The 21343-nt window shown below is 42.4% G+C and overlaps 1 pseudogene; it reads right to left on the bottom strand.

Moving 5' to 3' along the window:
- The window catches only part of LOC123398597, a 101092-nt pseudogene that overhangs the window by 12224 nt on the left and 67525 nt on the right, over positions 1-21343 (bottom strand).

Here is a 21343-nt window from a genome sequence, read left to right on the forward strand (position 1 = left end):
CTGGGGCTGAGTCGCCCCTGCCATGTACACGGCGATCTGACGGCGGGTCCAGTCGAGGACCTCGGGATCCATTGCCAATGACAGGCCTCCGAGGCAGCCCCCGTGTAGAGACTGAATTGAATCTGAGTCTCCCATGGATGATTCGTCATCAGTGTTGACCGACGTAGTCTCCTGAGTCGCCGATCGTTCTGGTTCCTCAGATCCCTGTGTGAAACCAACAAAGACCGGGCGGGTTAGGTTTGACGTTGCGACAGGGCGTACATACCTGGCCGGCTCGACGATGTCGGTGAAGATGTCCGGCTTAGGCACACGCGATCCAACCATGCCGACAAAGATGTTGATCTTGCTGAAGGGGACTCTGTAGCCGGATTCGATTGAATCGGCCTCGGGCCCCCACAGCGAGTTATTGATGTAGTACTTTCCGCGGCGGCTCCGAGTCATGAGCCCCACCACATAGCTCCCTGACCCTGGTAGGGCTCCCTTTGAGAACTCAACTCCACCGTGCGCAGGCCCCACGGGTGGCGCCAACTGTCGTGGTTTTGTCACGGCAGATGTCCTCGTGAAAGGACTTAGTGTTGGAGCCATCGCACCTTGATGGCGACTCAAAGGGGTTGAACGGGAGCGAGACAGAGATTTACCCAGGTTTGGCCCCTCGAGAGGAGGTAAAAGCCTACGTCCTGATTTGTGTTGTATTGATGGTGTTTCGATTACAAGGAGGGTGTAACTCGCCTGACCTAGCACTCGATAATTTCTAACCTGCCCTCTCCTTCCCCGGGACTCGCCTTTATATATAGGTCGAGCCCTTAGGGTTAACAAGAGTCCTTACCATCATGCAAGTCATGATTCTTTCTATCTCTAAGTCGCCATGATTTCCAAGACTTGGAGATCTTCCCAATGATTGATTCTCCACGAGGATCTTGAACCGCCCGTCTAACTCTTGGGCATACAGGCCAAAGCTTGAATCTCCAAAGAATGAGTCGCCCGCTTGGTGACCCGGCCCAACTAGGGAGGGTCACACAACAGATAATATCCCCAACAATGTGTGTACGAGGTTGTCCCCCTGTAATCTGCTCCCTAAGTACGTCTTCCAAATGTGCAGGGTCCGGAAGAAAATAAGGGAAGCATTAAACTTCATGCCTCATCGTTAAGTGTACTACATGAGATGGAGCTGTTAGCAAGCTTACTGTTATGTTGAAAAACCCGGACAGTAGCCCCTGAACCCCTGGCTCCATTCACTATATAAATTTGGTTCAATGAATCACGAACTATCATCCCACCCTGGTATCATCAAAATACATTAGTCCAGCATGTATCAGAAAAAGAGAGGACAAATAAAATACTCAGCTCACCACAGACCTTCCCAATCAAAATAGGAATGGTTGCAAAGTTTGTCACATAACCCATGCCAAAATGAATAGCTGCAGGCTTGCCAACAAATCATGCAACTAGCTTCTCGAGCTCCGTGTGAAATTTAGTATTTCCTAAGGTTATATACAGATCAATTAGCGTTACTATTACCATATTCATTGTTCAAGAAATCAGTAACTAGTAGCTGCTCGGTCGGCTTGGGAGTAGCGATTAATTGGTGAATCGGCCTATTAACTGGATTAATTGGTCGACCATTAATCGGTAGATTAAACAGAAACTTGCCAACTTATATCTAATTTTTTTATGTATCATACCATAATTCCATGCACCTAGCTAGGTAATATACCAAAATATTCTATTGTAGGCATATAAAAAATAGATAAGAGGTAAAAATAATAATCTTTATACATTTAAATATAAAAGCTCAAAATTCAAATTGAGCAATTAAACATTTAAACGTATCCATATACTTTCTAACATACATCACATAATATACTATAGATAACAACCAAAACCAATAGTTCCATCCATCCATCTACAAAATTGTAATTCATAATCTACTAATATATGAATGCTGCATTCTCCAGGTAAGGAATGGGGGAAGATGGTAGTACTTGACGCCATTGAGGAAGAGATTGGGGAGCATCCCATGGGAGAGGATGGGGAGTGTCCAAGGGGGGTGGGGTCGAGGCAAGCGACCAGAATGGTGGAGCAACTAGATCTTCCGGGTGTAGTGTGGAGACTGGCAATGGTGAGAACACGACTAGCCACCAGCCAGGTTATGAGGGGATGAAAGGAGCATGAGGAAGCGCGACGAGGGCCAAACCTTCGATATTTAGTAGAAAGAAGGGTGGGAGGCATTATGTGCCAAAATTTTGGGATTCGTTTGCCGACCAGTTAATAGGCCAGTAGTAATTAATCGGTCTAGCAACTAATTAATCGGTATGACAACTCATTAATTGGTCTAACTGGCCAATTAATCGGCATGGCAAGTTAACACGATGAATAGGTGTTATTCGATTCGGTCACCCCAAGAGTAGCGATTAACTCATAAGTTAACTGGTTAATCGGACGAATTCTTGAACAGTGACAATATTATTGCAGTATCAAGTGGAGGCAAACATATGGAAAGGACATACAAGTACCTAGCTCCATCAACTCGGGCACTGCAATTACTGGCAAAGTATTTCTTGAGTGACTCGATAACATGAGGAGTGCAGTACTCATGTGCTGCAGCAAAACCAAGGTAGTTGTAGGAACCCAAGTTAAGACACTTGGATGTTTTTGTGGTACGTGTGCATTAAATATGCACTAAATTAGAGGTCGACATTCATCCTCGGATAAGATTTGCTTTGCTAATTAGGTGTGGAGTCAAATTTGAGGAAAACATACTTGAGAGTCTTATTGCCGTCATTTGATTGATGCTCAACTACATCAAACCAAGCATCGGGTGCACTAGCAATAGGTCGGCCGAAAAAGTCCTGCCAGCGCAATAAGGAAAGGTAAACAAAAGTAAGGAATAATTGGATGATACGTCTCCGTCGTATCTACTTTTCCAAACTCTTTTGCCCTTGTTTTGGACTCTAATTTGCATGATTTGAATGGAACTAACCCGGACTGATGCTGTTTTCAGCATAATTGCCATGGTGTAGTTTTTGTGCAGAAATAAAAGTTCTCGATATGACCTGAAAATTTATGGAGAATTTTTCTGGAATTAATGAAAAATACCTGCGCAAAGATCCATCGGAGGAGGTGTGCCAGTGGGCCACAAGCCCCTGGGCCGCGACCACCCCCTGGCCACGCCATGAGGGCTTGTGGGGCCCACGTGGCACCCCCCCCCCAAACTCTGCTCTATTTATTCCATCTCGCTCGGAAAAAAATCAAAGAGAAGGATTCATCGCGTTTTACGATACGAAGGCGCCGCCACCTCCTGGTCTTCATCTGGAGGGCAGATCTCGAGTCCGTTCGGGCTCCGGAGAGGGGAAATCCTCGCCATCGTCATCATCAACCTTCCTCCATCGACAATTCCATGATGCTCTTCACCGTTCGTGAGTAATCTCATCGTAGGCTTGCTGTACCGTGATGAGTTGGATGGGATCTATCATGTAATCGAGTTAGTTTCGATAGGGATTGATCCCTAGTATCCACTATGTTCTGAGATTGATGTTGCTACTACTTTGCCATGCTTAATGCTTGTCACTAGGGCCCGAGTGCCATGATTTCAGATCTGAACCTATTATGTTGTCGTCAATATATGTCTGTTTTAGATCCTATCTTGCAAGTTATAGTCACCTACTATGTGTTATGACCCGGCAACCCCGGAGTGACAATAGCCGGAACCACTCCCGGAGATGACCATAGTATGAGGAGTTCATGTATTCACAAAGTGTTAATGCATTGGGCTGGTTCTTTTTTAAAAGGAGAACCTTAATATCCCGTAGTTTTCATTAGGACCCCGCTGCCACGGGAGGGATGGACAACAGATGTCATGCAAGTTCTTTTCCCTGAGCACGTATGACTACATACGGAATACATGCCTACATTAGATTGACGAACGGGAGCTAGTTACATATCTCTCCATGTTATAGCTGTTACATGATGAATCACATCCGGTATACTCATCCATCACCGATACACTTCCTACGAGTCTTTTACTACTGGTCCTTGCTATGTTACTCTGCTGCTACTATTGTTACTTGCTACTGCTGTCACTACTGCTGTTCCTTGCTACTACTATCACTACTGTTGTTACTTGCTACTTGGTTGTTACTTGCTACAACACTTTTACTGGCGCCATTGATACAACAAGTTAGGAATAGTCTGTCGTCAACAGATCCTTTTCTGACACCATTGCTATCATACCACTTTCCTACTGATACTTTGCTTGCAGACACTAATCTTTCAGGTGTGGTTGAAATTGACAAACTCAGCTGCTAATACTTGAGAATATTCTTTCGCTTCCCCTTGTGTCGAATCAATAAATTTGGGTTGAATACTCTACCCTCAAAAACTGTTGCGATCCCCTACACTTGTGGGTTATCAAGACTATTTTCTGGCGCCGTTGCCGGGGAAGCACAGCTATATTCTCTGAGTCACTTGGGATTGACGTATGCTGGTTACTATGAGGAATCTGAAAGATCCAAGAACTGAAATCTTGCGTTCCACTATGAGGACAGGTAAGGAACTGCCATCTAGCTCTGCACTTGATTCACCTTCAGTTTTGAGTAAGTTTGCGACATCACCTCCTGCTAGAAATCTTGATATGTCGCATGTGCTTGATGATGCTACTTCTGGTGCCCATGATTCTTATGATGATGCTATGCTTGATACTATGCCTGATGATGCTATGCTTGATACTATGCCTGATGATAATATGCTTGATACTATGCCTGATGATGCTATGCTTGATACTATGCCTGATGATGCTATGCTTGATACTATGCTTGATGATGCTATGCTTGATACTGCTTTGCCTTATGATGCTATGCCTGATACTGCTTTGCCACTAGGTGCATTCCTTGATGCACAAATTGCTAGAGTTGCTGCTAGATGTGAAGATACTTCTGAAACTGCTGATACTATTGAAGTAGAACCTGCTACTTTGCCTGCTAGAACTAGCTCTCCTATGCCTGAATTGCCTGTTATGCATGAACGTTATGTTATGGAGGGAGAGATAGTTGAGGACTTTCTTGCGTGTAAGGATAGCTATGATGTTGAGAAACTACTGCTCAAGTGGAAAGAAAAATCTCTGAACGCTAGGATGAAATACGACCCGAAATTTTCTACTTCGCCTATCTTTGTGACCGATAAGGATTATGAATTCTCTGTCGACCCTGAGTTAATCAGTTTGGTCGAGTCTGATCCTTTTCACGGTTATGAGTCTGAAACGGTTGTATCCCATCTTACCAAACTGCACGATATAGCCACCCTATTCACTAGTGAGGAAAAGATCCGCCGCTACTACATCCTCAAGTTGTTTCCTTTCTTGCTAAAGGATGATGCTAAGACCTGGTTCACTTCTCTTGCTCCTGGTTGTGTGTGTAGCCCCCAGGATATGGTCTACTACTCCTTTGAAAAATATTTCCCTGCCCATAAGAAGCAAGCTGCCTTGCAGGAAATATACAACTTTGTCAAGCTGAAGAAGAGAGTCTCCCACAAGCTTGGCGGAGGCTCATCCAGTTACTGAATGCTTTGCCTGATCACCCTCTTGAGAAGAATGAAATACTTGATATCTTCTATAATGGACTTACCGATGCTTCCAAAGACCACCTAGATAGTTGTGTCGGTTGTGCTTTTACGAAACGAATTGTAGAACAAGCTGAGATCCTATTGAATAACATCTTGTGCAATGAGAATGCTTGGACTATTCGTGAACCATCTCCTAAGCCAACTCCTAAGAAAAGAGGTATTATATTCCTTAGTCCTGAAGATATGCAAGAAGCCAAGAAATCTATGCGAGAGAAAGGCATTAAATCTGAAGAGACCTATCGAAGATATCCACGGTCTCGATAACCCGATACAGGTAGTAGAGGTAAATTCTCTGCGTAGGTTTGATGAGAGTGATATCCCTTTTGATAATCCTGCTAGCTTATGCCTGGATGAATTTGATAACTTCGTTGCCAAACAACAGAGTTTCAACGATTATGTTAGCACACAATTGGAACAGAATGCTCGTATGCTTAGTCATTTAAGTGCTTGTGTGGACAGAAATGTCAATGATCTTAAGCTTCTGAGTAAACATGCATCCATGGTTACTACTCAGGTAGAACAAGTACTTAAAGCTCAGAATGACTTTCTCAATTAGTTGAATGACAATTCTGTTAAAGTCATTATGAGAGGCGGTAGAATGACTCAGGAACCTTTATGTCCCAAGGGTCATCCGAAGAGAATTGAACAAGATGCTCAAGGAGTTAGCACTGATGCACCTAGTCATCCTAGAAAGAAGAAGAAAGATGAGAGGGACCTGCACTCTAGCAACCCTGTTGCTGCTACACCTGAGAGTCCAAATGATGCCTCTGTCTCTGATGCTTAAACACAATGTGGTGATGAACATGAGCCTAATGATAATATCAATAGTGATGTTCATGATGATGCTCAACCTAGCAATGATAAGGATGTGGAGACAGAACTTGTTGATCTTGATAACCCACAGCCTAAGAATAGAAGATATGATAAGAATGACTTCACTGCTAGGAAGCATGGTAAAGAAAGGGAACCATGGGCTTAGAAACCCATGCCCTTTCCTCCCAAACCATCCAAGAAAAAGGATGATGAGGATTTTGAGCGCTCGTTGAAATGATCAGACCTGTCTTTCTGCAAATGCGTTTGACAGATATGCTCAAAATGTCTCTGTATGCTAAGTACATGAAGGATATTGTGACTAATAAGAGGAGGATACCTGAGGTTGAGATTTCCACCATGCTCGCTAATTATACCTTCAAGGGTGGAACTCCTAAGAAACTAGGTGACCCCGGTGTGCCCACTATACCTTGCTCCATTAAAGGCAACTACGTTAGAACTGCGTTATGCGACCTTGGAGCCGGTGTTAGTGTTATACCTTTCTCTCTTTATTCTAGACTTGAACTGGATAAGTTGACACCCACTGAGATCTCTCTGCAAATGGCCGACAAATCAACTGCTTTCCCTATCGGCATTTGCGAGGATGTGCCTGTTATGGTTGCTAACGTCACTATCTTAACAGACTTTGTTATCTTGGATATTCCCGAGGACAATACCATGGCGGTCATCCTTGGAAGACCCTTCTTAAACACCGCAGGGGCTATTATAGATTGCAACAAAGGCAGTGTCACTTTCCATGTCAACGGTAATGAGCATACGGTGCACTTTCCGAAGAAACAATATCGAGTACACTGCATCAATGCTATCGAAAACATTTGATCGATTCTTATTGGGAGCTTTGAATGCCCTATTCCTCGTGTCAAGGTGAAGTATGACTTGCTTGTTGGGGAGATACATATCCCCATTGAGGTGACCTAGTGACTATTCGAAAATTCTCCGTGTTCTTTTACGATTCGAAAAAGTTTGTCGAGGAGACTTGATCAACCTCATTGACGGATTTTCTTTCGATGACCATGAGATGGATGAATCGAGGAGTCACAAACCTCTATTCCAAGCTTTCACTTTAGGTTGCTTAGAAGAAAAATGATAGATTTAGTTTAGTTTTCCCTATTTTCTATTTTAGCGTCCGGTGGAAAATTACCGCGAAAATAAAAGTTCTCCAAACGTCCTAAAAATCAAGTATGATTTTTTCTGGATTTTTTGAAAAATTCTGAGACAAAGAGCTTGTCTGGGGGCTGCACCAGTGGGCCACAAGCCCTGACGGCGTGGGCACCACCTGGCCGCGCCACCCAGGCTTGTGGGGCCCACAGGCACCCCCTCCACTCATTCTTGCTCTCATCTGGTTCTCCTACTTCCAGAAAAAAATCATTTCGCAGGTCAAACCCGTGATAAATCGTATACCATGGATTTAGAGGATTTCAATAGAATTTGCAAAATATCTATTTGGGGTAGCCTCAGTGATCCTCCTAAATCTTCGGTTAGAGATTTTTGCTCTAGTATTACTGTTGGAGAAACTAGAGACATTACGCAAGATACCATGGGGAGTATTCATTTTCCTACCTTGCATTACTTTGCCCTCTTCATAGGCAGATGCATTAATGGAAAGATTGAGCATTGTCACCTCTGCGCACCCGACCTTAGTATCCTTAAGAGCGCAGTGACGGGTGACAAAAGCTTCAACATGGGAGCTATACTAGCAAGGAGGCTGAATAAGAATGCTAATGAAGGGGATTACTTTGGTGGGATCTATGCCACTCGCATAGCAAATTTTCTTCGAGTACCCATCCGCGAAGGAGATCCCTCACTCCATACAGCTTTCCTTGACTGCATCGCGTTGACATGCTACCAGTTCCTTGAGAGGGATGACGAATCCCTCCCATACCGTTTGATATTTAACCGGCAGCGTGTTTTCCATATTACCCTTCTTGCTCCTGCCTTCTTTGACTTTCAGGTAAAATGGAGATATTACATAACCAGAGGAGAGGCAGAGGAGTATGAGAGGGAGGCAAAGGTTGCTCGTCTCTGTGAGACAGCTATTCAGGCAATGGCTGCAGCGCTCCCGTATAACCCCCATTATGATTTTGGGTTTCGCCAGGACCATCCTTGGGAGTAGACCAACTTAGGCCAAAAGCCTAAGCTTGGGGGAGTACGTGTTCTCACCGACTTTACATTCTTTCCTATGCTTTCACTTTGTTCATCGGTGTTCACACTTTGCCACTGTATCATCCATGCTAGTTTATTTTCTTTTTCTCGTTTTCATTTCGTGTGTCTGTTTAGTTTGAGAAAAACCAAAAAGATTTTCTTTTCTTCTTTTGCTTGTTGGGAGCTTTCCCGTGTAAATAGTTTTATTTTTCTTTGGGTCAAGGTAGAAGATATTGGTTACAATGTTTAGTGGCTCTTGCATGCATACCTGTTTAGCTTTCAAAGAACCATATTACTTTGTCTTCTCCTTTGTGTTTGCCTGCAGATTCCAGCTTTAGTCCAATGCACGAGCACGCTTATTATTGTTCACAACGTTCGGTCATGCAAGTGAAAGGCAGTAATGACGATATATGATGAAGTGACTGAGCCTAGAAAAGCTGGTATGAACTCGATCTATTTTGTTTTTGTAAATATGACTAGCTCATCGTGCCTGATTCAGCTTTTTTGCGAGAGAAACATGTTTGCAATGACAACTTAGAGATCATAGTTGCTTATGCCATGCTTACTTAGCTAGGAGCTTATAATGGTTTGTCTTGTATGCCCACATGAATTTTGAAATGACTGTGTTGTAGTATGATAGGATGGTATCCTCCTTTGAATGAGTCAAGTGGCTTGACTTGGCGCATGTTCACGCATGTAGTAGAAACAAAACCAGCATATCCTCTATGATGTTCATGTTCATGGTGATTTATGTCCTACTCATGCTTGCACTCAATGTTAGTTAATCTCAATGCGTTTTGATGACTGTTGTCGCTCTCTAGTTGGTCGCTTCCCAGTCTTTTGCTAGCCTTCACTTCTACTAAGCGGGAATACTGCTTGTGCATCCACTTCCATAAACCCAAAGTTGTTCCATGTGAGTCCACCATACCTACCTTTTTGCGGTATCTACCTGCCGTTCCAAGTAAATTTGCATGTGCCACTCTCTAAACCTTCAAGAAATAATCTGTTTTGCATGCCCGAACCACTCATGTGGTGACAGGGGGCTATCAGTATCTTCCATGCTAGGCGTGTTATCCTCGATATGTGTTTATTCACTATCATTCACGAGAAAGGGGCCGGTAATTGGAATTCCCAGTTCCATGCTCAAATCGAAAACATAATTGTAAACAAAACTCCCCCAGGATTGATGTTGGTATGGACGGTACCCGAGGGTTCGGCTAGCCGTGGTGTGTGATTGATTGGTGGTGGGGTAGTCAAAACTTTACTTTTCTATTTGGGAACCGCCTATAGCATGTGTAGCGTGGAAGATGTTGAGAACTCTTAGTCATTGCATTGACAATGAAAGCATGTCACCCAAAATTATTATCTCTGTTTTAAAAGCTTGAGCTCTGGCACCTCTGCAAATCAATGCTTCCCTGTGCGAAGGGCCTGTCTATTTATGTTCTTGTTAAGTCATCCTCCTCTTACAAAAGCACCAATTAGAGAGCACCTCTGTCATTTTTATGCTTTGCTTTTAACTATGTTGAGTATGACTGTGACTGGATCTTCATTGCCTTGAATTACAATGTTTAGTCAGCCCTTGGCCTTTGAAGGTGCTCTACATTTATGTTTTGCGGTCTCAGAAAGAGCTAGCGAGATACCATCTATTCGTACTGCTTCATGTTGTTTTGATTGAAGTGTTGACATTTGAGGCTTCTTATTATTCGCTCGCTAGTTGATTATGCCATTGATATGAGTTTACCGTGAGACCTAGATGTCATTTGCTTATGTGGTTTGCTTGTGATCTTGCTGAAATTCTGGTTATGAGTTAGACATAGTTGCAACAACAAGATCGAACAGAGTTCGTCAAAGTTTTTCTTTTGTCTCTTTCAGTTTGTCAACTGAATTGCTTGAGGACAAGCAAGGCTTTAAGCTTGAGGGAGTTCATACGTCTCCGTCGTATCTACTTTCCCGAACTCTTTTGCCCTTGTTTTGGAATCTAATTTGCATGATTTGAATGGAACTAACCCGGACTGACGCTGTTTTTAGTAGAATTGCCATGGTGTTGTGTTTGTTTAGAAATAAAAGTTCTTAGAATGACCTGAAAATTTACGGAGAATTTTTCAGGAATTAATGAAATATACGTGCGCAAAGATCCACCGGAGGAGGTGTGGCAGTGGGCCACAAGCCCCTAGGCCGCGGCCACCCCCCTGGTCGCGCCATGAGGGCTTGTGGGGCCAACGTGGCTCCACCGCCCCCGAACTCAGCTCTATTTATTCCGTCTCGCCCGGAAAAAAAATCAGAGAGAAGGATTCATCGTGTTTTACGATACGGAGGCGCCGCCACCTCCTGTTCTTCATCTGGAGGGCAGATGTGGAGTCCGTTCTAGGCTCTGGAGAGGGGAAATCATCGCCATCGTGATCATCAACCTTACTCCATCGACAATTCCATGATGCTCTTCACCATTCGTGAGTAATCTCATCGTAGGCTTGCTGGACGGTGATGAGTTGGATGAGATCTATCATGCAATCGAGTTAGTTTTGACGGGGATTAATCCCTAGTATCAACTATGTTCTGAGATTGATGTTGCTACTACTTTGCCATGCTTAATGCTTGTCACTAGGGCCCGAGTGCCATCATTTCAGATCTGAACCTATTATGTTGTCGCCAATATATGTGTGTTTGAGATCCTATCTTGCAAGTTGTGGTCACCTACTATGTGTTATGACCCGGCAATCCCGGAGTGACAATAGACGGAACTACTCCCGGAGATGACCATAGTATGAGGATTTCATGTATTCACCAAATGTTAATGCGTTGGTCCGGTTCTTTATTAAAAGGAGAACCTTAATATCCCGTAGTTTCCATTAGGACCCCGCTGCCACAGGAGGGATGGACAATAGATGTCATGCAAGTTCTTTTCCCTAAGCACGTATGACTACATACGGAATAGATGCCTACATTAGATTCACGAACGGGAGCTAGTTACATATATCTCCGTGTTATAGCTGTTACATGATGAATCACATCCGGTATACTCATCCATCACCGATCCACTTCCTACGAGTCTTTTACTACTGGTCCTTGCTACGTTACTCTGCTGCTACTGCTGTCACTACTGCTGTTCCTTGCTACTGCTATCACTACTGCTGTTACTTGCTACTTGGCTGTTACTTGGTGCAACACTTTTACTGGCGCCATTGATACAACAAGTTAGGAATAGTCTGTCGTCAACAGATCCTTTTCTGACACCGTTGCTATCATACCACTTTGCTACTGATACTTTGCCTGCACACACTAATCTTTCAGGTGTGGTTGAAATTGACAAACTCAGCTGCTAATACTTGAGAATATTCTTTCGCTTCCCCTTGTGTCGAATCAATAAATTTGGGTTGAATACTCTACCCTTGTAAACTGTTGCGATCCCCTACACTTGTGGGTTATCAGTGGACGTTGTATAAATATGGTTTCATAAACATTTCTTAGACTAAAGATTAGTTCTATCTGATAATTATTTATTCTATACATTGGAGTGGAATAGCACACAAATATGCAAGAATGAATGACACATTTTCAGTAGTAGGATTCCGTCGGGAGTTGCCGCATCATATCTTGCGCGTGCGACCGCCGCGAAATCTGCACCAGCCGGGCACGTCGTTAGGTGGGGAGGGCGGGGAAGCGGGCAGGGAAGGCAGGGCGGATCGGGCAGAACTCACCTTGGATTCGCCTGTCACTTCGGGGAAGGAAGCAGACGAGGGACGGTCCGTCTAGGGTTTCTACGCGTCCTCGTCGGGCGGCACGCAGCACTAGCGATGGGGCTGAGCCAGCAATGCTGAGATCTACTGCGACGCGACCCCAGCGAGGGTGGCCGGCAAGCGACGCAGTGGTGGTGACTGCGACGCAACCCCAACGAGGGCGGTGACGCGGTGGAAGGAGGTCGGGGACAGGAAGGAGGTGGCAGCGGTGAGGAGATGGGAGCGAGGGAGGGAGATGGGGACAAGTAAGGAGAGTTAGCCACGGGCTCCTAGGGTTTAGGTTGGCTTCCTGAGAGTGGAGTGAGAGACGTTGGATCCATCGAGTGTGGACGGCTTACATTGGATATAGTGGGGTAATCCGCGGGAAGAGTTATCATTGGTTGGAAACATCTATGATTTAAAATACTAGTTTTAAGTGCTAAAAATAAGTAGATTTTGTGAACGAGCTATCAAAAATATGGTGCAAAAGGGCATCACTGAAACTTTCACTCAACTTAGACCACATTTTATGTATGATCACCGAGTTGTATGCATTTCCGACCTTTCTAGCTATTTTTGGTCATTTACACAAATTGCCGTCGATTCAGCAAGAAGCGGGTCAAATTTGAACTGCAATCCCCTCATAGTTTGCTGATGATTTCTTTCAAAAATAATTTCTACGTAGATAGGTATCTATTTAATCATAGAAACACCAAATTTTTTCCAATATTCAACCACTAGCTAGGAACGGTCATGCCCACCGTTTTGACCGCATTTTGAAACGATCATAAAAAATTCAAAACAAATCAAAAAATTCGAAAACCTTCACATTGTGTCATTCTATGTGACCAAGTTATCAGAAAAATAATAAAATTCTAATACGGTAATTATTTTTAAAAAGTGTTCTCAGAAATAAGATATCATGTGTGAAGATTCATGGTTTTCAAGCCAAATGATCAATCTTATGGTCACATTCATGTCATAGTTTGTTCAAATGATCTAATATTGTGAACAAGGGTGCATATTGGAATGGCAAACAATGCTGCTTAAGGAAGTTTTCATTTTCCTTGTATGAAAAATCATTTTCCATTTTCAAAGTGCACAAAATGATTTTTTTTGTGAAGGACCTACATATATTTGTTGCCAAATTGAACCAAATCATTTTTCTAAAATACTATGCCATATTCAATGTACAATTGGCAAAATATTTGGGTGTTAAAAGCTTTTCTCTACTCCTCGTGAAAAAGACAATTTTTTGCCGATTCAGTTGGAAGCGGGTCAAATTTGAACTGCACCTCCCTCGTAGTTTGCTCACGATTTTTTTCAAAAATAATTTCTTGGTAGATAGGTATCTATTTAATCAGAGAAACACCAAAAATGTTCTAGTATTCAACCACTAGCTAGGAACGGTCATGCCCACCGTTTTGACCGCATTTTGGAACGGGCATGAAAATTCAAAAACAATAATAAAAAAATTGGAAAACCTTCGCATTGTGTCATTATATGTGACCAAGTTACGAGAAAAAATAATAAACTTGTAATACGGTAATTATTTTTAAGAAGTGTTCTCGGAAATGAGTTATCATGTGTGAAGATTCATGGCTCTCAAGCCAAATGATTAATCTTATGGCCACATTCATGGCATAGTTTTTGCAAACGATCTAATATTGTGCACAAGGGTGCATATTGGAATGGGAAACAATGTTGTTTAAGGAAGTTTTCATTTTCCTTGTATGTAAAAATCATTTTCCATTTTTCAAGTGCCCAAAATGATTTTTTTGTGAAGGACCTACCATATATTTGTTTCAAAATTGGACCAAATCATTTTTCTAAAATACTAGGCCATATTTAATGTGAGAAGGACAAAATGGTTGGGTGTTAAAAGCTTTTATCCACCTCTCGTGAAAAAGACAACTTATGTCGATTCAGGTGGAAGCGGGTCAAATTTGAACTGAAGTTGCATTATTGTTTGCTCTTTATTTTTCCCAAAAATCATTTATAGGTACATAAGTATGTGTTTAATCAGAAATACATGGTGTGGTGACTTGACGTCGAGGTTTGGATGGTGGTCGAGGGCCCCAACTCCAGAGTGCGTGAACTTGCATGCCAGTCGCATGATCACCGCCTCACTGTTGTGTTTCCACGCATTCTGGGTGGAATAGGCATGTCTGGTAGGTTGTACAATTCCTCGGTATGTGTTAGGAAAAAGAATACAATAGAATAATCTCACGAGGAGACTGAACTATAAGCTCAAACATGAATCAATAGCCAAGTGTTTGATTAGCGGTGCGAATAATGCACATAAACAATAGGTCTAAATTTGGGATGAGGATGATCATCAACTAATGAGACTCTCTTGGATTTTATTTAGCTCAAATGGATGAACCTAGGTGGCACTTGCTTTGCAAAGTAACACACTGTGCAGAAATATGGACGTTGAAGCTGGGATCAAATGATTGAATGGATAGAGCTAAAATTTGACGTTTGATGTTAATTTGGGCATATGAAGGCACTGTAATTTTTTTTACCATTTGGACATGCCAAAGTGACACTTCCTTCACAATGTGCCAATCTGGACAAAAAATGGTAATTGAAACTGGGCTCACATAGATGATTGGGTTGAGCTGAAATTTGGAGGAGGATGATAATTTGGGCACATTAAGGCACTGTAAAATTTCCTAAAATTTGGATAAACAAAAAATGTACTTCCTTCACAATGCTCTCTACTGAACAAAATATTGGGAAAAATATTGAGGGCAACTGGCTGAAATAAATGAGCTAAAATTTGGTGGAGTGAGTTTATATGGTTAGTTTCATTCCGTGGTAAATTTTCATCAACTATAAAGCAATATAAAATGTAGTTGCTTCACAAAATGAAAATATAACCAGAAACAAAGATTGGATGATGAGCTCACATGTATTGTTAGATGGGGCTAAAATTTTGTGGAGAGCTATCTTTTGGGTACATAGAAAATGTGGAATAAATTCAACTCATCAGGATATTCCTATCTAGTACTTCCTTTACAAAGCTGTTAGCTGAACACAATCTTTGGAAATTTGCTGAGAAAGATCTATTTGGCAAATCGTTACGAAAGTTTTCATGAGGCAATGAGTTGGATAGGAAAGAGTGCCCAAAAAATATGAGGGTAATCAAAGAAATAGAAATAGCACTTCCTTCACAAAGTGCTATTTTGAACGGAATAGGAAAATCAATATTGCAGAATTATTTTTGAACTATGTAAGGAAGGGTTTTCACATATTTTAGGAATATATGATCCAAAGTATTTATGAGAATTTTTTGAGAATTTTTGAAATGACAGAATAGTAGGTTTCTTCACAAACTAGGATGAGCTGGGATAAAATGGACCCACGAGTGACATGTCAACATAGTTAGAACATGTTACGACATTTTTATAATCATCGTAAAAGTTATGACGATCTCATCTTATGCGGTTATGACGTTTTTGACTCACATTGTCGTAATTTATATGTAGGTTTGATCCCCTCAAACGACATACGACAATCTCGGAAGAAATCGTCATAGATTTATGACGAATTCATCAACGACATCTTGAAGAACGTCATCTATGACCATATTTCTTGTAGTGGCGATAGGGAGCGTTCCTGTCTGGCCGCCTCGGGCTGGCGGAGGGCCGGCCTGGTCTTGTTGATGCACACCGGTGTGTGCATCGATCGTTCCGTCGGACTATTCGCGCCCCTGGTGGTTGTCAGCGTGATGCGCCTCAGGGCCGGCCGCCGAAACCTGGAGGAGGAGGAGGCCTGCACAAGGCGCGTCTCTCTCGGCCCCGCCCAACATAGGAGGGGCCCCGTTGCTCGCAGCCCCGGGGGCCGGCATGAGGTGCGAGCCCCCGGCGCCCAACGCTGGCGGCCTTAAATAAGAGCGGGGTTGGACGGCCTTCTGGGCTATGGTGATCAGCTCCATGATGTGGTATGCCCAGGCGTCGAAGCCCCCTTGCGTCGGTCGTTGACGGAGCATCTCGCTCGCCATCTGCAATGCATCATGCGCACCGAGGTCCCCCAAGTTGATGCAGCGCGTCATAGGTGTCGGGGGCACCACCCAGCCGTCGTTCTCCTGGGTGTGCGGGCGGTGGCGACGGTGGAGACCACGTTGACGATTTGGTACGAGCCACCGGATACCACAACACTGGCGTGCGTGCTTCAGGCCGCAGTGACGTAGTGGTTGGAGGCCAGATTGATGAGGCTCGAAGAAGCTGGTTGGGTGCCGGCCATCAGAGCAGCGGGCTTAGGGAAGATGAAGCTCGGAGATGACCTTAACACGCCCCTACCTGGTGCGCCAAATGTTGGATTCGGGCTCCGCAAAACACTAAAGATTCGAACTCAGGGACGTGTACGAAGATCTCTCCCTGCTTAACCTCGCCTAGCACGCTACTCGATGGGAATGACGAAGGGCTCACTCGATGGTGAGGGAAACACCGAACACAACAGTTTACCCAGGTTCGGGCCGCTGTGAAGCGTAAAACCCTACTCCTGCTTTGGTGGATTGCCTCTCATGGAGGTTGGTAGATGAACTTGTGCAATGCTCTGGAGCCTCCGGAGGCTGGGTGACTTTGTGTGTCGCTAATAAGTGAATGAACCGATCCCTCTACGAAGTATCCTATCCTCTCTATTTATAGTGGATGCCCGGGTCCTCTTCCCTTATTGTTTCGGCGAGAAGGGATCCCACAATGGCCAATTTCAAAGGGGGGCACGGGAACATGCTTTCCCTATCCAAAAGTGGTCTTCGCCTGAAAAGCAGCTGCCGGCGCTGCAGGGGTGTGTTCAGGGGTGACGTCCGTCATGTCGGTGGGCGGCCATGGTCTTGTTGCACCAGAAGGGAAACCTTTGGAAGATGCCTTGGGAACCTGCGTGCGTCCTTGCCCCCTTTTCACCAAAGGGGAAACTGCTTCGTCCCGCTGTCTGCTGCTCGCATGTCCTTCTGCTGCGTCAACCTTGACTCTTGAGGCTCGGCCTCGCATCAGAATGTCCGCCGCTCTGGAGGGGTCATGTGGGTCTTGACGCTCCTCCTCCTCGCGAGGGCCTTGTCTTGGGTGCTGCCGGGCAAGTTGGTCTTAGGTCAATGAAGTGGGCTAGCCCTGGGCCGCATGCAGGCAGGTCTGGGTACCCCCATTCCGAGAACACCGACAGGTAGGTTACTTACCTATGTGATGAAGGTGCTAGAATTGGAAAACTTGTTAGAAACAAACAAGATGAAGTAGATAAAGATAAACTGGTGGTAGGTACACATGTCATCTCAGTTAAAAGTGGAGATCATTTCTATCATGGTCTGTGTCATATCGGGAGTAGTATTAGTGTTATACCCTTTACATTATATCAAGAAATTAGGTTCGATATAGCACCCTGTGAAATTGAAGATATTTATGTCACTATTAAGCTTGCAAACCATGATACTATTTCACCCCCTGGGTTTGTTAGATATATTGATGTCTTGTGCGGAAAAGTCAAGTACCCCACTAACTTGTTAGTACTTGGTTCGGAACAAGATAAGTTTTGTCCCATCATATTTGGTAGATCATTCTTGAATACGGTTAATGCTGAAATTAATTGTGCTACTTAGAAGGTCGAAGTGAGCTTTGGTGATATTTCTCATGACTTTAACTTCTCTAAATTTAGAAAATAGCCACATAAAAAAGAATTGTCTAGTAAGGATGAAATAATTGGTCTTGCTTCTACTGTTGTACCTCCTACCGATCCATTAGAACAATATTTGCTAGACCATGAGAATGACATGCATTTGAATGAAAGTAATGAAATAGATAAGATACTCCTTGATCAACAACCTATCCTTAAGCACAATTTACAAGTTCAAATTTTAGGTGATCCTCCTCCACCCAAGGGAGAACCCGTATTTGACATTAAGGCTTTACCTGATAATTTGAGATATGATTATCTTGATGACAAGGAGATATACGATGTTATTATTGGTGCTAACCTTTCATACATGAAGAAAAGATATTACTCAAAACTTTAATTAAGCAAAGAGATGCTATTGGATATACTCTTGATGATCTTAAAGGCATAAGCCCCACTCTCGATCAACACAATTTTAATATGGAACCTGATGCTAAACCAGTTGTTGATCATCAACATTGTCTCAACACGAAGATGAAAGAGGTGGTAAGCACTGAAATACTTTAACTTCTGGAGGTAGGTATAATATATCCTATTGCTGATAGTATAAGGGTAAGTCTTTTCATTGTGTTCCTAAGAAACGTGGTATAACTGTTGTTCCTAAAGATAAAAATGAATTTATTCCACAAAGGATAGTAATTCGTTATAGGATGGTAATTGATTTCAGGAAATTGAATAAGGCTACTATAAAGTATCATTACCCCTTGCCTTTTGTTGATCAAATGTTAGAATGATTATATAAGAACACACACTTTTGCTTTCTTGATGGATACTCTGGATTCTCTTGAATACATGTGTCAAAAGAGGACCAAGAGAAAGCTACCTTTACTTGACCCTTTGGGAATCATGCTTGTAGGCGTATGCCTTTTGGTCTATGCAATGCACCTGCAACCTTTCAAAGATGTATCACTGCTATATTCTCTAACTTTTGTGAAAAGATTGTTGAGGTTTTCATGGTTGATTTTTCTCTTTACGAGACTTCCTTTGATGATTGCTTTAGCAACCTTGATCGAGTTTTGTAGATATGTGAAGAAACTAATCTCTTCTTGAATTGGGAGAAGTGTCACTTTATGGTGAATGAAGGTATAGTGCTTGGGCATAAAATTTCTGAACGCGGTATTGAGGTGGATAAGGCCAAAGTTGGTACAATTGAGAAAATGCCTTGCCCAAGAGATATCAAAGGTATAAGATTTTTCCTTGCTAATCCTGGTTTCTATAGGCATTTCATTAAAGATTTCTCTAAGATTTATAGGCCACTAACTAATCTTCTCCAACAAGTTGTTCCTTTTGTTTTTGATGATGATTGTGTAAAAGCCTTTGAAATACTTAAGAAACCTTTAATTTCAGCACATATTGTCCAACCACCTCATTGGAACCTACCCCTTGAAATTATGTGTGATGCTAGTTATTATTTTGTTGGTGTTGTTTTAGGGCAAAGAGTAGACACCGCTAAAAGGAATTATACTACTTCTGAAAATGATTTTTTAGCAGTTGTGTTTACATTTGATAAGTATAGGCCTTACATTGTTGATTCTAAAGTAACTATTCACATTGATCATGCTTCTATTAAATACCTTATGGAAAAGAAAGATGCTAACCCTAGACACATTAGGTGGGCACTTTTACTTCAAGAATTTGATTTGCATATCGTTGATAGAAAGGGAGTTGATAACCCTATAGCCGATAACTTATCTAGGATGGAAAATGTTCTTGATGACCCACTACCTATTGATGATAATTTTCCTCATGAGCAACTTGGTGTTATAGACACTTCGCGTAGTACTCCTTGGCATGCGAATTGTGCCAATTACATTGTTGCTAAATTTATTCTGCCTAGATTCACCTATCAACAAAATAAAAAATTCTTCTTTGACAAGGAAGATGCGCGTGCTACGCTACGGGATCACAAAGATTAGTTGAAACATTGTTTATAGTGAACAGTCTATGTTGTCACAAAACAGTAAAAGAAGATGTGAGCCATTGATCAAGTCATGATATATTATTGATAGGTATACAACAAGCACAATCAAACATAATTCTTCCAAATGATAATTCATTGACTTGTTCTCTTCTCCCAATGTACGTTCAAACAAATAGCATGTAGTTAATAGAATATTCATCCATACACATAAGGCAAATGCTTACCAGCTTTTTCTCTGGATCCAAATCGATCAACCAGTATTAAGGCGTTGTTTGGAGTCCCTCCGCTCCACACACAGCTCCTGGAGTTGGCGGAGCTGCAACCTGAAATACTGGAGTTGGAAAGTAGGTGCTCCACAAATCCGCGGAGCCGGTGAACAATCGAACAGGCTCCAAATATCATATCATATAGTAGTATTATTCAAGCATAGCAATCTGCGAGTGTGATCAACCAATATTAAATATTGCTAATATGCTAGTGCATTGTAGTCCCACTAAGCAATAGTACAATTGCAAAATGATGTGTCCTATGTCTGCCTCTTTCCAAAAATGGCTTCAGAAATGGTAATGCGTGCAAGTGTCACAACTGCTAAACCTTAATTATAAAAAATGTGACAGTTGTAAACACACCAGATCTCCCAAAATAACAACAAGGCAAGCGATCTCTAATACATATTAGTCTGCAGCCTTAGAACAACTACTGCAGAAAAACGACAGACAGCTTCCTCTACCATATATTAAGGCCTTCTTTGGTTTGAAGGAATTTCATTCGAATTGTGTAGGATAGGATTTTTGTGGGAAATTTTCTTTTAGAGACATTTGGTTCATGGGAATGCATTTCTATTCCTACATAGGATTGGTTCATAGCATCCACATTTTAAAGGAAAATAAACATGAGCCTGGACTAAATGGAAAAATTCCTATGATGTGAACCAAATGAGATCTGTTTTCCAATACTACAGTTCTTCTCACATGATTTAAGATATATGTCATCTCATTTCCTACAAGTTTCTTATTCCTACGATAATACTATACTATGAATCAAAGGAGGCCTAAGTATAAGCCAAAAGAGAAACTAACATTTTCGGTCCACTATTGAATATGAAAATTAAGAGATTGAGAATAAATTTAGAAACCATTTCTAAGGGACAAAATTAATCTTCAAATCTCATAGAATCTACGATGATTTTTAACATGCCAATTAGGTAAAAATGAATTACTCAAATTTATTTGAGTTTGCAAGTTAACCATAATATCTCCTTAAACTTACAAAAGTTATAAGTAAGCTTTAGTACGGCGAACGAACTACAGTGACTAATGGTGTTGGTGGTGTGAGCTGATCCAATCGACGGTGACCAAAACAACTTGCCATAGTTCAGATAAACTAAAAAAATTAACTTCCGATTGGCAATCTTTCGGGCTCAAAATAAACCGAACTTGCTATGTTGATC

The sequence above is a fragment of the Hordeum vulgare genome, chromosome 1H (assembly GCF_904849725.1).
Source record: "Hordeum vulgare subsp. vulgare chromosome 1H, MorexV3_pseudomolecules_assembly, whole genome shotgun sequence".
Taxonomy (NCBI): Eukaryota; Viridiplantae; Streptophyta; class Magnoliopsida; order Poales; family Poaceae; genus Hordeum; species Hordeum vulgare.